This window comes from Manis javanica, chromosome 4 (assembly GCF_040802235.1).
Source record: "Manis javanica isolate MJ-LG chromosome 4, MJ_LKY, whole genome shotgun sequence".
Lineage (NCBI taxonomy): Eukaryota > Metazoa > Chordata > Mammalia > Pholidota > Manidae > Manis > Manis javanica.
Genome location: NC_133159.1, coordinates 70850491 through 70860772, shown reverse-complemented (window position 1 = coordinate 70860772; position 10282 = coordinate 70850491). Strand labels below are relative to the sequence as shown.

The 10282-nt window shown below is 39.8% G+C and overlaps 1 pseudogene; it reads right to left on the bottom strand.

Moving 5' to 3' along the window:
• Positions 1-8906: 8906 nt before the first annotated feature.
• On the bottom strand, positions 8907-9459 carry LOC108408342 (large ribosomal subunit protein uL6 pseudogene; annotated as a pseudogene).
• Between the last annotated feature and the right edge of the window lie 823 nt (positions 9460-10282).

The following is a 10282-nucleotide window of genomic DNA, read 5'->3' as shown; positions in this document are numbered from 1 at the left end:
AGCACAAAGCCCCAACTTCTGTGGGACGCAGTGAAAGCAGTTTTAAGAGGAAAGTATATAGCAATCTAGGCCAATTTAAAGAAGGAAGAACAATCCCAAATGAATAGTCTAATGTCACAATTATTGAAATTGGAAAAAGAAGAACAGATGAGGCCTAAAGTCAGCAGAAGGAGGGACATAATAAAGATCAGAGAGGAAATAAATAAAATTGAGAAGAATAAAACAATAGAAAAAAATCAATGTAACCAAGAGCTGGTTCTTTGAGAAAATAAACAAAATAGATAAACCTCTAGCCAGACTTATTAAGAGAAAAAGAGAATCAACACACATCAACAGAATCATAAATGAGAAAGGAAAAATCACAATGTACCCCACAGAAATACAAACAATTATTAGAGACTATTATGAAAACCTGTATGCTGACAAATTGGAAAACCTAGAAGAAATGGACAACTTCCTAGAAAAATACAACCTTCCAAGACTGACCAAGGAAGAAACAGAAAATCTAAACAGACCATTTACCAGCAACGAAATTGAAGTGGTAATCAAAAAAACTACCCAAGAGCAAAACCCCCAGCCAGATGGATTTACCATGGAATTTTACCAGACATTTAGTGAAGAACTAATACCCTTTCTCCTTAAGGTTTTCCAAAAAAATAGAAGCGGAGGGAATACTCCCAAACTCATTCTATGAAGCCAGCATCACCCTAATAACAAAATCAGGCAAAGACCCCACCAAAAATGAAAATTACAGACCAATATCCCTGATGGACATAGATGCAAAAATACTCAACAAAATATTAGCAAAACGAATTCAAAAATATGTCAAGAAGATCATACACCATGACCTAGTGAGATTCATCTCAGGGGTGCAAGGATGGTACAACATTCGGAAATCCATCAACATCATCCACCACATAAACAAAAAGAAGGACAAAAATCACAGGATCATCTCCATAGATGCTGAAAAAGCTTTTGACAAAATTCAACATCCATCCATGATAAAAACTCTCAACAAAATGGGTATAGACAGCAAGTATCTCAACATAATAAAGGCCATATATGATAAACCCACAGCCAACATTATACTGAACAGCGAGAAGATGAAAGCTTTTCTTCTGAGATTGGGAACAAGACAGGGATGCCCACTCACCCCACTGTTATTCAACATAGTACTGGAGGTCCTAGCCATGGCAATTAGACAAAACAAAGAAATACAAGGAATCCAGCTCAGTAAAGAAGAAGTCAAACTGTCACTATTTGCAGATGACATTATATTGAACATAAAAAACCCTAAAGACTCCAAAACTACTAGAACTAATACTGGAATTCAGCAAAGTTGCAGGATACAAAATTAATACACAGAAATCTGTGACTTTCCTATACACTAACAATGAACTAATAGAAAGAGAAATCAGGAAGACAATTCCATTCACATTGCACCAAAAAGAATAAAATTCCTAGGAATAAACCTAACCAAGGAAATGAAAGACCTATAACCTGAAAACTACAAGACACTCTTAAGAGAAATTAAAGAGGTCACTAACAAATGGAAACTCATCCCATGCTCCTGGCTAGGAAGAATTAATATCATCAAAATGGCCATCCTGCCCAAAGCAATATACACATTCGATGCAATCCCTATCAAATTACCAACAGCATTCTTCAATGAACTGAAACAAATAGTTCAAAAATTCATATGGAACCACCAACAACCCCGAACAGCCAAAGCAATCCTGAGAAGGAAGAATAAAGTGGGGGGGATCTCGCTCACCAACTTCAAGCTCTACTACAAAGCCACTGTAATCAAGACAATTTGGTAGTGGCCCAAGAACAGATGCACAGCCCAGTGGAACAGAATAGAGACTCCAGACATCAACCCAAACATATATGGTCAATTAATATACGATAAAGGAGCCATAGACATACAATGGGGAAATGACAGCCTCTCCAACAGTTGGTGTTGGCAAAACTGGACATCTTCATGTAAGAGAATGAAACTGGATCACTGTCTAACCCCATACAAAAAAGTAAATTCGAAATGGATCAAAGACCTGAAAGTAAGTCATGAAACCATAAAACTCTTAGAAAAAAACATAGGCAAAAATCTCTTGGACATAAACATGAGCAACTTCTTCATGAACATATCTCTCCAGGCAAGGGAAACAAAAGCAAAAATGAACAAGTGGGACTATTTCAACCTGAAAAGCTTCTGTACAGCAAAGGACACCACCAATAGAACAAAAAGGCATCCCACAGTATGGGAGAATATATTCATAAATGACAGATTTGATAAAGGGTTGACATCCAAAATATATAAAGAGCTCACACACCTCAACAAACAAAAAGCAAGTAATTTAATTAAAAATTGGTCACAGGAGCTGAACAGACAGTTCTCCAAAGAAGAAATTCAGATGGCCAACAGACACATGAAAAGATGCTCCACATTCCTAGTCATCAGAGAAATGCAAAAATTGAAACCACAATGAGATATCACTCACACCAGTAAGGATCGCCACCATCCAAAAGACAAACAACAACAAATGTTAGAGAGGTTGTGGAGAAAGGGGAACCCTCCTATACTGCTGGTGGGAATGTAAATTAGTTCAACTATTGTGGAAAGCAATATGGAGGTTCCTCAAAAATCTCAAAATAGAAACACCATTTGACACAGGAATTCCACTTCTAGGAATTTGCCCCAAGAATACAGCAGCCCAGTTTGATAAAGACAGATGCACCCCTACATTTATCACAGCACTATTTCAATAGCCAAGAAATGGAAGCAACCTAAGTGTCCATCAGTAGATGAATGGATAAAGAAGATGTGGTACATACACACAATGGAATATTATTCAACCATAAGAAGAAACAAATCCTACCATTTGCAACAACATGGATGGAGCTAGAGGGTATTATGCTCAGTGAAATAAGCCAGGCGGAGAAAGACAAGTACCAAATGATTTCACTCATCTGTGGAGTATAAGAACAAAGCAAAAACTGAAGGGCCAAAACAGCAGCAGAATCACAGAACCCAAGAATGGACTAACAGTTACCAAAGGGAAAAGGACTGGGGAGGATGGGTGGGAAGGGAGGGATAAGTTGGGTGGAAAAGAAAGGGGGCATTACGATTAGCATGTATAACGTGGGGGGAGGCACAGGGAGGGCTGTGCAACACAGAGAAGACAAGTAGTGATTCTACAGCATCTTCCTATACTGATGGACACTGACTGTACTGGGGGTTGTGGGAGGGACTTGGTGGTGGGGGGAATCAAGTAAACATTAATATTCCTCATGTAACTGTAGATTAATGATACAAAAAAAAAATTAAGCACAGAGCTTTGGAAGAGGCTCACACAATGAAGGACCCTTTATGGCAGTTCTGCCCCTCAACAGCTTTCTCATTCTGGAGCACATCAAAAGAACTGTGTTGCTCAAATTATCTACACCTTCAATGTCTATCAGATGAACTGAATCCGTGGGAATGAAAAGAAAAAAATAGCACAGAAATAGATCGTTTTGTCTTAGAAGGGTATGAAGCTAAGTTTCTAGCTGCAACATAGGGGCATCGGCTCTATTTGCTGATGAGATTGTTATCCCCTACCCAGTAGTCCCCTGTCCAGGGTTCTGCTTGACGAGGTTTCAGTTACGGGAGTCAGCGGCGGTCTGGAAGCAGGTGATCCTCCCAAGGCACATCACGGTGGCAGCAGCCCAGCGCAGCACCACACTGCCTGCGACGTTCTCCTCGCTTCCTCTCGCCGCCTAGGCACTTCATCTTCTCACACCATCACAAGAAGGGTGAATACAGGACAATAAGATATTTTGAGAAACGTGTGTATTCACATTTTTATTATGATTGTTCTCTTTCATTGTTGTTAATCTCTTACTGCACCCAATTGATGAATTCAACTTTGTCATGGGTAGGTATGTATAGGAAGAAACTTAGAATATACAGGGCTTGGTACTATCTGTGGTTTCAGCATCCACTGGGGGTCTTGGAATGTAGTCTCTGCTGATAAGGGGGGACTACTATATTCCCTGAAATTGTAGAAAAAGCAACATGGTTCCTTTATAACCCACGTTCCTTTGCCTTGTGACCAGATCTACTACATTCCTCCTTGCTTACTCCTCTTCAACCACACTAGTCTTCCCTGAGCGGAGCTGGCATGCTTCTGCCTGCAGGCCTCAATGCCTGGGCTTCCTCTTCCTGGAATGGCGTTACCTGCGTGTTACAGAGAAAGACATGCAGGGTCAGAAAGACAAGTGCTTTGGCCAAGTGAATAAAGCCCGAGAAAATACCTATAATGTTTTTCCACTGGTCTCATTAGTCAGGAAACCCTGTTGACTCCATCTTCAAAATATGCTCCAACTTCAACCAGTTCTTCATGTCCACCACGTCCCATCGCCATGTCCACCAGAAGGTCCCATCCGGGAAGGCGAAGCACGGAGGGCCTGTACACTCCGCCGAAGAGTTTGGAGGTGAGCCTTTCATTGATAAGGAGCTATTGTAGGGCCTTGGTCAGAGAAGTGACATAACCAAGTTGTTGTTTAGGGTGAACACATTATGTGGTAAGGGTGTAGGAGGGTGGGGCAGGGACAAAGAGATTAGAGACAGAGAGTGGCTAAGAGGCTACTGCAGTAGTGCAGGAGAGAGGCACTTGATACAAAGCAATGATGGTCAAGGAGTGCCAGGGACGACGGGTTCAGGGCATATCCAGGTAGAGAAATGGTTAGGCAGGAACAGGGCGGGGAGAGGCCTCAGAGTGAATCAGGCCACCCTCAGGGATGGGTAATATCACATGACAACAGGAAGAAGGACATAGTGGACATGAGAGTCAAAAGGAGTTAAGATGCCTAAATTTAAACATATTGAGTCTGAACTGTCTGTGAGACATTCAGGGACAGAGACAATTAATGAGTAGTTACAGTGGAATCAACTTAGTTTAGACAACTATCCTCAAGTCCTTCTACGCCTCTGTCAGGAGTCTGTGCACTCTGGCGAGAGGAGACCTCCTTTCACTCCACGTTGGTGTTGTGTCCCATTTGAAGCTGAAAGCCTTTTTCTAGATGCCTTCTTTATCTCATCACCATTCCTGTAACTACCATTTTTGAATGCCTACTTTATACCACACTCTGTGCTATGCACCTTGCATTCATTTACTTCATTTCATCATCATGCTAATGCAGTGAGATATGTAGTATTATTCTGTCGTTTTTATAGATGAAGAAACTAAAGTAGGTTCTACTATTATCCCATTTTAGGGATGAGGTAATGGGCTCAAAGCTACTGTTACTCAAGGTTATGTAGCAAGTAGATGATGGGCACAGGTCTCAAAGCCAGATCTTTTGACTACAGACTCTGTGCCCTTAATCAAATAGCCACCTGCTGTATGCTTTGGAAAATTAAAGACACTTTCCAGTAGGGTGGGGATGAGGTGGAATGATGATTTATAACCTGATGTGTGAGAGACAGCAAATAAATAATGCACAAACAAGCTCAGGAATCCACATATGCAGTGGTGTGGAGAAAGGGCCAAATGCCCTCTTACTGTTAAATATAGACAGACGTAGGCATATTGTGATGTTTGCTAGCATTTTCCTGGGACTCTTCCAGCGTTTTTGCTATTTCTGAAAAAATGATAGAATTGCTTTCATTCACCTAAAAAGAAAAACAAGTTGTTCATTTTCTTGTCACAGGGAAGTACAGCATCCTGCATTAGCCAGAGAGCCTTTCAAACTAAGATCGATGAAAAAGGAGTTTTACCACAGTGCATTTTTTATTAGAAAAGAGAAAGGGGAGTGGGTGGATGAAGGATGTCAGACAGATCACGTCTTTTTCTTAAAGAGGGTTACCATAACAGCAGATAACTTGGTTTGGAAATAACTGCCAGCCATTTCTTTATGTAAAACTCAGATTAAAAAGAAAAAAACAATGTTCCCATATGTAAGGTTACATTGTGGAATTTAAGAGGAGATAAAGGGAATGGACTTGGTGAATGGCTCCTAGACTAGTCACTGTCTTAGGGAAAGTCTGACCTCTGGACCTCATGCATACGTCAGATCAAAGTGTGAGAGCTCAGGATCCCGCTGACAGGCAAGAGAAATTTCACACCTTCTCGGCAGTCGTCCGGAATTTCCCCCAGAAAGCAAAAGACAAGGCTAAATATAGGCTTTCACCTTGAAATACCATAAAGATTATAAAACAGGGCATGGTGGGTTATGATAGGTTGGTTGGCAAGGCTCCCACTTCAGATTTTAGTGCGTTTCCAAGCAACAGAGCTTACTGAAACTAGAGAAGCCAGGAAGTGAGTGATGAGCCCAGAGGCTTTGACCGTGGGGGTGCCCAGACAGCTCTGGACGTCAGAGAACTGCTTGTCCCTCTGTCCCACTCACATGACCTGACCCTCTGCCCACCATCCTGCTTCTCCACCCCACTGCTATCTGGACCTGGTGAAATGGTAGCTGTTCAATCAGTACTCACATCTTTATTGATAACTGGCCAAACATCATATGTTTCTGTCTCGATTACCGAAGAACCATCCAGGGTTAGTAGGAAAACAGGTTCCATCCTAATTTCCTTTGATATTTGTTAGTTAGGTAAATGAAGCAGCTAAGTATTTGGGAAAGTCCTAAGTCATTCAACTTTTGGGACACAACTCTCCCTATTGTGGATAGCTCTGTGTTAGCAAAATTTCTGATTCTAGTTTTGGGTTTCAAAACATTAGCATTTAATTAAAGTTAATTTAATTAAAACTCATCAACTGAGTTTTCTTTCTCAACTAATTTTAACATGTAATGCTTTTCACTTCTAATTTTTTTCTCTTCAATGAAATGTATATTGAATAAAAAAATAAATACAACTGTGAAACTTCTCCAGTCTGGGTTAACAATTAATATGGTGCGTAAGTGCCTATCAATAACACTTGTTTGTGCTAATATCATAAAAACACACCAGTCCACACAAACGGACTAAGGAAAGCAAAAAGTCTGTAAAGACTGCCTAACAGGAAATGGATCCCAGGAGGCCCCGCAATAATAAAGTCAAATGCTGAATATATGAAGATTTATATGACATGTTAGCACATTATTACCACATACATTACTAAGTCAGCCATGGGAAATCAGTTCAGGGCCATAAGGAAGTCAGTCCAGGGACACATTCAGCCTTCAGTTTGAAATTCTTCCCCTGCCACACTCACAGGAACTTCTTGGGTGCTGGATGGTCAGCGCCTCCTGGATGTTAAGATTAGGACATTAGCAAACATTGCCTGGGATAGATCTTAGTAACAATTTTCAATTTGCACAAATTGTCCATGTTTTCTATAATTGCCTTTGTAATTCTATTATTAGAAATTTTTCCTGAAGAAATTTTCTGATATTACTGCAATGGATGTTGTCTAAGAGGTTTTCAGAGAACTAAAATTTCAAAACCAGATGTCAGGGTGGAATCTGATGTATTTGGTGTTCCACCCCCTTCTCAGGGACATGCCTACCTGTCTCTAGGGAGAGGAAACACCCCATATCCACACACAACAGGAACACTCAGTCTGGGAGCCAGTGCCTCGGAACCAGCCAGAGAAGTTTGAGCACCTCACTCTGACTCTAGTTTAACCATTAGTTTCTGCCCCCAAGTTTTCAGTTAGTTCTTCTGATTTAGTAATGTTTCCAATTTAGTTCTTCTAACTTAGTAACTCTATTCCAAATGACGGGCTTTATTCTTCTTCTTTCTCTCATGTCCTCTGTCCATTTTGTCTCCTATTTGGTCTAGTGCTTGGTTCAGGCACCAGTGTTGGTCCGCACCTCTTCTGCTCAGCCCAGGGTCACTCCTGTAATGTGCCCCTGGGGCACTGCTGCAGTGTGCTGTGGGCCCTCCCCAGGAGGCCTCCCTCAGTGTATCAGAGAGACCTCAGCCAGCTTTAGAGGTCTAAAAAGACTTTACTTTTTAGAGTGATTTTAGGCTTACAGCAACATTTAGAAGAAGGTACAGAGATTTCCCACAGACCTTCCTGCCCCCACACAGGAATTCATATCAACATTCTCCACAAGACAGGTACATCTATTATAATTAATGAGTCAACACTGACACATCTTAATTACTCAGTCTATAGTTTACATTAGGGTTCACTCTCGGTGTTGTACATTCTATGGGTTTGGACAAATGTATAATGACATGTATGACACAGGGTGTTTCCACTGCCCTAAAAATCCTCTGTGAACTACCTATTTGACCCTCTCTCCTCACTAACCCCCAACAAGTACTACATCCATAACTTTATTATTCCTGAGTATCTTACAGTTGGAATCATATAGTCTGTAGCCTTTTCAGATTGGCTTCTTTCATTTAGTAATATGCCTTGAAGTTTCCTCTGTGTCTCTTATGGCTTGATAGCTCATTTCCTTTTTAGTGCTGAATAGTATTCCATTATCTGGATATACCACTGTTTCTTTGTCCTTTCACCTAATGAGGGCATTTTGGTTGCTTCCAAGTACTGGCCATTCTGACAAAAGCTGCCATAGACATCAGTGTATTGGTTTTTGTTTTCAGACAAACTCAGAGATAAGTTTTCAGTTCCTATGGGTAAATATCAAGGCGCATGATTGCTAGATCATGTGATAAGAGTATGTTCAGTTTTGTAAAACACTGCCAAACTATGTTCCAAAGTGGCTGTATATAAGAATTCCTGTTGCTCCACATCCTCATCAGCATTTTTTGTTCTCAGTGTTACGTATTTGGCCATTCTAATAAGTGGGTAGTGGTATCTTGTTTTAATTTGTATTTCCCTGATGTGTGGAGCATCTTTTCATATGCTTTTTTTTTAAATATAGGGCTTTCTTTAAAATATCACAAATAGGTTGTAGGAGTCATCCATTATCTTGTTTTTGCAGCTGGACAACTTAGAACTTCTTCATCAGCCTTTTTCAGAGACACAGATAGCATCCAAACATTTTCTGCTATCCTGCTTTCTTTATCCTGATTATGACTTGCTGAATCAAAGCAGCTGAATTTGATAAAAGTTCAGCGTTGTTTCCTTTAAGAATTAACTTATCTTTCTGAACAAACAATACCTCTCTTCATCCAAACTCTGCAGATGTATTTTTCATTCAAGAAATTGTCAAGAAGAAAATTCAAGAAGAGACTCATTATCCTGAAGAATGACATTGATGAGAAAGTGAGCATACACAGAGACCTCATCTTTTAACAGTTGCCCAGTGTAACACCATTGATCATGTTCTGTACATGACTATAGATAGTTTAAATGGTAGCCAGTTCCTTTCTATTTCCCCACCACTTGTCACCCTGAGCCTCTTTTTCCTTCCAAGGAGAATGAGTTCTGCATTAGTGTGATTGAAATCTTTTTGCAAGGTTCTTCTGGGAGCCTTCACAATAACTGTGTGTCCCCTCAGAGTAATGCTGACATTTTCTGGAATGTTAACAGTCTGATTGCTGATATTGGTCTTCATTCTCATAGCAGATGCAGCAAAGGGCTCATATGCTTGTTAGCTGTCTGTGTATCTTCTTTGGTGAGGTGTCTGTTAAGATCTTTGGCCCATTTTTTAAATGATCGTACATTTTCTTATTGCTGGGCTTTAAGAGTTCTTTAACTATCTTGAATAACAATCCTTTACCAGATACGTCTTTTGAAAAGATGTGCTCCAAGTCTCTAGGTTGTGTGTTTATTCTCTTGACATTGTCTCTCACTAAACAGAAGTTTTAAATTTTAATTTAAAAATGAAGTCCATCTTATAAATGATTTCTTTCATAGATTATGCCTTTGGTTTGTATCTAAAAGTCATTGCCACACCCAAGGTTATCTAGAGTTTCTCCTATGTTATCTTCTAGGAGTTTTATAGTTTTGTGTTTTACATTTAGGTCTATGATTCATTTTAAGTTAATTTTTGTGAAAGGTGTTGGTTAATTCCCAGTTAGTGCAAGTATCTTATGACAAAATAATCCTAATTCCTCTCAGCCTTCTCTTGTGTCATTGCTGTCATTCACTTTACTTATACATAAACAAGCATAAAATACATACATAAGCATACATAATCAAACATACTGTTGCTATTATCTTGAACCATCTCTTAGATCAATTAAGAACAAGAAATATAGAAGTTTTTACCTTCACTATTCTTTCTTTGATGCTCTTCCTTTCTTTAAGTAGATTTTTGAGTTCTGATCTACATTGCTTTCCTTCTCTCTAAAGAACTTATTTTAACATTCCCTACAGGGTAGGTCTACTGGGAACACATTCCCTCATTTTTTGTTTGTCTGAAAAAAATCCTTATT